Consider the following 8,392-nt stretch of genomic DNA (forward strand, 5'->3'; position numbering starts at 1 on the left):
TAAAAAAACCAAAAACTTCGTTAAAATCTGGCACGGGTAAATGTTTCCTCATACCTATACCTTGAACATGTTAAAACTTTTAGTATACTGAATGCTCTTGAAAATTTAAATGTAGTTCTAAACTGTTTCTGTTATTGCATTAAACTTTAAAATTTACTTTGCGGCATTATAATGTAAAAATTTTTTAAATAAAAAAAAAAATCTTTAGAAAATGACTGAGTCTAATAAACAAACTATGATCTTGCAACACAATGTTTTAGACCTTAGATATTTCTAACTATGAATTGTAATGGATCAAATTCCTTAACACATATTTTTTTCAATGCACAAACTTGAAACTTACCATATCACAACATTAAAAAATGTTAGATTAATCCAATGATAACATATATTTCAATGCTATAATAGCATGCACTCATATCAAAGCTGACACTTGTATCAAAGCTGACACTCGAATCATAGTTGACACTAGTTTAAAGACTGACACTTGTATCCAAGTTTACACTGGCATCAAAGCTATCAATCGTATCAAAGCTGAAACTATGTAAAGACTGACACTTGTATCAAAGATGACACTTGTACCATAAATGACACTAGTATGAAGACTGAAAACCCCTCCCCCCCCCCACCCTATAAAATTGCAAAGGTTGGTGGCCTATCTTGAACCCCTTTTAGAAAGAATCGTTTCTCCGTTAAAGTAAAACTAAGATTTTCTAATCTTTATAATTATAATATTTTTAATTTTAAATAAGGATAATTTTTAGATTAAATAATTTTAGTTAAAATATTTAAAAGTTTACATGTTTAATGTTAAAAATAAAATGATTTGAGATAGTGTGAAATATATAATTTATTTAGCATTTCTTATAAAATATTATTCAGGTTGTTTCAAAGGATTTCGCAGATATGAGTATATTCAAGGCATGGATGATATGTAAAATATTAAAAAAAGTTTTCAATAATTTAATGAATGAATTAGAAAATTTCATTTTTATTGCTTCTTTATTTTAATAGATAAATTGATCATATACATATATATTATATATATGTCATGAAATAATGCACGTTATAATTCTATAATTCATTTGTAAATATGATTTCATTGTTCTATATTTACATCTGTTTAAGATCATAATGAATATAAACTTCACATTGTCATGAAAACGTCTTCTGATAATTCATATGTAGAATTATCTTGGCGTAGAGAGGGAGAGGTAATTAAAGATATTAAATTTTGTTTAAGACATAAACATATAAAATATTTTTTAATTAATGTTAAGAATGCAATGGCTTCAATGTGAGACTAAACTGTAACATATGAACCAGAAATAAAGAAAGGTCTCATAGTTTGCTTACATTTATATAGAAATGGTTTAGAACATCATTTAATTTAAACGTGTACAGATGTTGACCAAGAGTTCACCAAAGGATGGGACAACTTATAGGGTATGTAAAAAATTTACTTTTCCTAAAGTGAGTTTGGAATCTTTTCTATCGTTAAATTATTAATAAGTTAAATTACTTCCAAATATTATTCAGAGACAAAATATGTGTATTTTCTAAAAGAAGAACAGATTGACCAAATGAGTCGTTTATCATATCCATTTAGGGAATTCTTAAAATTATAGTTGAATTAAAAAAAAAGGTATAAATATGTAGTATTAATCAGAAATACTAAAATTTATGATATAAATTAAGTGTAATATGGAATAATTAAAAATATTAAAAATTAAAGACATGTTATTGTTTTAACACAATCCAATATATTGTCTCCAAAGAAATATGAAGTCTCAATTTTTTATATTAAATTTAGATACAATTGTTGCTAATAAGGCAACAACCTTATATTTATTGCAACAAAATTATATATAATTAAATATCAGAAGGTAAAACTTGCAAAACACAGAAGGAAGTTAAAATTCCAAGATCAAGGTAAATTTAAAACATAATTTTCAATTGATTTGACAAAGGTCTGTTTCAGAGTAGTGAAAGATTCTAATGATGATTTTTATACTCTTTTCTCTCTCTTATCCCAACTTAGCAGTATTCCGCTAATTCCTTCCAAAATGTCGTCTTCACCCATTATTAACATTTGTACCCACTAAACTACATATTCTCCATAGTCTTTTACACGTATTTCATTATATCTGTATCTCTGTTCTAAACTTCTATATCTTGCTGATTCTCTTTCCAGTACTGTGGTCCCCCTAGAACATCTATTCATTACTCAATCTTCCCAATTACTCCAACCCCCGATATACCAACCCTTTCACATCCTCACATTCATTGAATCCCAAAAACAGCTACCACCCCCACCTTCATACATATCAACTTCATCTACATCATTCCTCCCTTCTGTTTTCTTCCTCCCAATTTTTCCCCACCAAACCAATCTAATCTTTTTTGCCATTCCGGCAAAGGTCCTTCAACCCCCCCACCCCCCGAAAATTTTGTAATTTAACTGTTCCCGATTTTAATGATTTATTTTAGCAGCTTTAAAGGGACCGTTTACTTATTTGGGTAATTTCAGGGTAAACTAAACAGCCTATTCGCTGTTGATTGGTAATAATCTTACTTTTCAATGACAACCGTGGCTGGAGAAAAAGCCGATTTTGCGTTCAGAATTCGAGTGCAAAGGGACGGTCCCTCTCAATAGACACTAATTGATGTTTTCTTCAGTAACAGCAGCCCAATAACATTTATTTATTATATTTATATATATTATATTTATTATATTTTAATGTCATTATGTGTTCGTTAATTATAAATGTCATTATTTTGTATTTTTTTTGTTTTTTAACTTTCTATTTCTAAAATAACACTATTTTATTGCATTCAAAATTGGTATTGCCTGTGTAAAAAGCTGAATTGAACGTGGCATGACAAATGAAAAATTGTGCACATATGGGAACAAAATCTACAAAATCTGCGAACCAAAATACGAGAAATGATTAATTGATTGTAGTAGAGACGTCGTCTTTGAATACACATTTTACATGTTTTAATACGAAAAACGTAAATTTCTTTCTAATTCAAATATCAAAAGTTTTCATATTTTAGTACATAATAACGAACACTTAATAACATCAAAATATAATAAATTTAAATGTTATTGGGCTGCTGTTACTGAAAAAAAACATCAATTAGTGTCTATAGAGAGGGACCGTCCCTTTCTGCTCAAATTCTGAATTAAAAATCGGCTTTTTCTCTGGCCCCAGTTGTCTTTGAAAAGTAAGACTATTACCAATCAAAAGCTAATAGGCTGTTTAGTTTACCCTGAAATTACCCAAATAAGTGATGATTATGATTATTAAAAAAAAATTTTAATTGATTTTTTAAAGATCAGATTCGAATATTGAAATTTTTTGAATTTCTATGCATGAAACGTTATAGACGCAAAATATAGAAATAAGATTAGTAGCGATCAAAATTCTTTATTTTTAGGTGTAAGCTGATAACCCCTTTAATTTCTCTGTGAACACTTACTTTAAACTTAAGCCAGAACTCAAATTCTTTAAATTTGGCCTCAGAACTGTTAACAATATTAAAAATCAAATGCCAACTATTCAAATGCTGAATTATACAGTACAAAGGCAGTATATTTTAATGAGGTCTTCAAGCTAGCAATTTTAAATAATCTTGGTGAAATGATTCCAACTGGTTGTACTGCATTGTTTAACGCAAATAAAGTGAAATTTAATAAACAAAGTAAGTGTCATGCTTCAGGAAAGAGCGTGAGAGAGGGAGGGAAAATAAGGGAGAGATTAGGGGGAGAAAGAGGGTAGAGGGATGAGAAAGGGCATAAAGGGAGGTGTTAGGGAGGTGGCATACAAGGGGAGAGGAAGGGGAAGAGTTTTGAATAACTTTATATCATGAACAAGTGATAAGTGTACCCTAATCTTGTACAAGTTTATTTATAAATCATGTGTTTATTAAATGAAAATTTTGAAAATCAAGTAGCTGGCCAAACTATTTGAGTGACATAACAGTTCAAAACAATGATTTGGAACAATTTAAGAGCTAACAAACACCTCCCAGGGGATTCTCTATGGACGGGGTATGGCATGATGAAAGTAAGAATAACTTTAGCTTTTTCTACATTATTAGCTGATAATTTGCCTCTGATCCAACTAGTGAAATTCCTGGATCCTAGGTGAAGATAGCAGAATCCAAACTAGAGAAGTTAAAATAGTCACAGGACTCACAGCTATACACCTCAGCTTATTATATGCCTTGTTTGTTGCTGGTTATTTTGTATGGGATTCCTGTGCTCCTGTGCTGTGTATATTTAGAATAGTGACTCGAGTACTTGACTCCTACTCCAAGTCATGTTAACTGGTCTACTTAGGCCTTGTGTAACATTTTGAATTAATCAAAGAATTATAACTAATTCAAAGCCATGCTGGTAATGGAGAAAAAAATTTGTAATTGTCAGTTTACATGAAAATGTAATATTCGAGTTCTTTTAATTAAAAAATGGTTTTTAATGGTACAATTTCAACACAATTTTGTTCAGTAAAAGTCTTGTCATATTGTAAAATATATCATAAAACCAAAGTTAAACTTGAATTAAGGTTAATGTTTACAATATTTACAGGAGAAGACGTCATGGATGATGTGTCCAAAATCCCATGGATACTTAATGACGGGAAGAGGAAAAATGTTATAATCAGTGATAGATCTGTGATGTCTTTGATTATTGGTAAGAATAATAATTTATTGTATTATAAAATTTCATTTATCATCTTGATAATATTCTAGAGCTTGTTGTCATTAAGATTTTAGTTTATTAACATTTAAGAAATTGAACATTATGGAAGAAAGTACAAAAATAACTTTAACATAGTTCATTTTGTTAAGATTAATTAAAAGTATTGCTATAAGTACTGGACATTATCACTGAAAATGTTAGTGAAATATTTTTAAAGATACAAGAACTGAGAAACATGAACAATGTATTGATTATCTAAGGCAAACATTTATTAATTTTAAACTTGATATTACTGTAAATTGTCTAATAAATATTAATGGACGTTAATTTAAAATAATTTGCAAAACCATAATAGCTGTACCTACACCACATTTGTTTATGAGAACTAAAAATTTTATAAATGTTAAAAACAACGATTAAAAAAATGAATATAAATTGCATGAAAACATAAGAAGTGATTCTTAAGATCAGCATATATATCTCTTACTATACTCTTTTTGGAATACATTATTTTAAAGAATAATACAATACGAACTGAAGACATGTTCAATTTAATGATAATTATGAATCAACAATTCACAGGAGGCACGAGCTATGTACACGGAGTACACAGATCTTTAAATGTTGACTTTACAGAAGTGAAGTCACCATCAATGAATATTTTAATTACTTCAGTTCAGGTAACAGATAATAAATTTGGGCTAGATGATGTATGATATGATAAAATTTATGGTTTACAGTGAACAACTGTTCATACAACAAAACTTCTTTACTAGAGTTTGATCTGCTAAATGCTCTACAAATATGATTCTCATGTACTTAAATGTAATTTATTCGTATCAAACTTCCCTCTTAGTGTAAATGTAAATGTAAAGTATTCCTAAGTGCTCCAAGGTATCGTTTTATAGGTAAAAGCATATGCATGTTTCAACAATGATATTGGCTTCTGAAAAAAATTACCACCGAGGTCATTATCCGAAAATTTGATTTCTAAGGGGTCATTTTAGGAGGTCAAATTATATTGAAGCACACAAACATCGTCATGGGTGTCTGAACAGGGGTAAACGCCCATGGTAAATCGGGGCAAATCAAAAGTGCCGTTGACGGAAATGTTAATGACATAAGAATAGTAAGACTGGATTCACCATGTGGATTTGCCCCGATTTCGGTACCCATGACCGTATGAGTTCTCCATTGATTTAATATGGCCTCCAAAATGACCACTTGGAGGTCAAAATGGACAGTTGTGACCTTAGGAGTCCTTTTTTTGAAAAAAAAATATTGAAAATGGATTTACCATTGCCAACAAAAATTAAATTAACAATATTGACAGAAGATATTATTTGTCACACAAATCCTGGATTAAATATAAGAATTATGTTAGATTTTAGAATATTTTTAGTATCTAGATTATAAAATACCTCACTGTTTGCTCAAAATTGATCTACATTTAAAAAAATTAACAATATTGACAGAAGATATTATTTGTCACACAAATTCTGGATTAAATATAAGAATTATGTTAAATTTTAGAATATTTTTAGTATCTAGATTACAAAATACCTCACTGTTTGCTCAAAATTGATCTACATAGTCAACTATACTCAAAATAAAAATATTTATATAAAATAATTAATAAAAAATGGAGATTTTGAGTAAATGACTAGATATTCGTTTTAATTTTTATATATAAAATGAAACAATAACACAAACAGAAAGAAAATAAAACATAAAAAGAACTAGGAAATAAAAAAAAATAATAGGTTTGTTCATCAGAAGTATTTTTAATCCCGATGAACCTTCTTCTCATGCCTGAGAATGTTTGATGATGAAGTAGCTTGACAGTTACAGCTAGTGCAGGAGTATCTGAATCCTTCATAGGAAGTTTGCTCATGACGTTTAGTTTTGTAGTTGTACTGGGAGCTGTAGTTGCAAACCTTACACGGATGCACCTGGCAATCAAAAACTAACTCGTATCAAAACTTGCACTTGTATAATAGCTGACACTCGTATCAAACAAACACTCATATCAAGACTGACACTCATATCAAGATTGACACTCATATCAAGACTGACACTCGTACGTTCTCATTGTAATAAAACTTGAAATGAAAAGAAAAACAGTGTGAAAAATGTTATCAAAAAGTTAAAATAATTTTAAATATTTTGGTTTTTTAATGTTTAAAATTTGTAAACAAATGAATATAATTTGTTTTTGTTACAAAAGTTGAAGAAATATTAATTAAAACTTTAAAATGAGAAAATCGTACCTATTTTAGCCCTACCCAACAAACAAAAACCCGTGAAGAACACAAGATTATTTGGTGTATTTCACAGGAGTGACCAATCATTATCCCGTGATAATTCACGTGCTGTCGAGGTGATTGTCGACGATTTGATCACGGGTCTAGGACCGAGTTTTTACACAGTGAAAACCTTTATTTCACAAGATGAACATAGGATTTTTACTTGGGAAAATAATTTTTCTCCCATCTAATTAAATTACATTTTTAAAAACCCCGGGAAAGGGGGGGGGGATACATAATTGATTTCTGATATATAAATATATTGTGCAAAAGAATATAATTATTACAAAATGTTTAGAAACTAAACATTTTAGTTTATATCTTTTACATTAATCATCTTGAACATGTAAACTTTAAACTTTTCATATCACAAAGTGATATTTCAAGTCTAAATAATGTTCAATTATGTTAATGTGTTTATAAATGTAAGAATTCTCCTTCCTGTATATATCTAAAATTTTGATATTCCAAAAAGGGGTTGTTGAGAAATACAATACAAAATTCAATGTGAAACTTTTCTATACTCTGCTCATGCTTGTTATAATCGGAAAAATTTATGTCAGTTGAAATATTTCATTTTACTACAATAAACTTTTAGTTTCTAAAAGATGAGCAGAGACACCAAGTGTTGTGATTTTGCAACTCTGTTAAAAATGAAACATATGAAGTTCTTCCCGTGATATCTCAAATATTTTACGCGTGATATTTACAAGAATTAAAATCTAGATATTCTGGCTTTCCAATACTCATGATTTACACGTTTGGAATATGCAAGAGCTTGCACTGGTATCTTTTCTACGAGCAGAACATGTGAAATAACTACAAGAATTGAACTATAGAATAATCTCAAATATATTACACGTGATAATTACGAGAATTAAAATCTAAAAATTCTGGCATTGCATTACTCGAGTTTAACACAATCAAACCCAACCTATATCAAATTCATAACATTCGTTTTCATCCTTCAACTTTTGTATCCAGATCAGATAAGCAATGAAACCCAACCTTTATCAAATTCATAACATTCGTATCCATCTTTAACATTTGTATCCAGATGAGTTAAACAATCAAACCCAACCTATATCAAATTCATAACATTTGTATCCATCCTTAACATTTGTATCCAGATCAGATAAACAATCTGTTGTATGAAAATTTTGTCTGGTTAATAATTGTCAACAGAATATTTTTTACGTATTTCTTATTTATGTTTGTTTACAAATATTAATTTTTGATGAATGGAAATGTAAACAAACACGCCAGTTGTGTTGTGAATCCGGAGCTTAGAGGTCGGTATAAACATGTTTACTTCTTTATTCTTGGCGTGAAAATGAGCCTTAAACTTTAATGAGCCAAAACTTTAATGTTTCAC

The sequence above is a fragment of the Eurytemora carolleeae genome, unplaced genomic scaffold (genome assembly GCF_000591075.1).
Source record: "Eurytemora carolleeae unplaced genomic scaffold, Eaff_2.0 scaffold762, whole genome shotgun sequence".
NCBI classification, from domain to species: Eukaryota; Metazoa; Arthropoda; class Copepoda; order Calanoida; family Temoridae; genus Eurytemora; species Eurytemora carolleeae.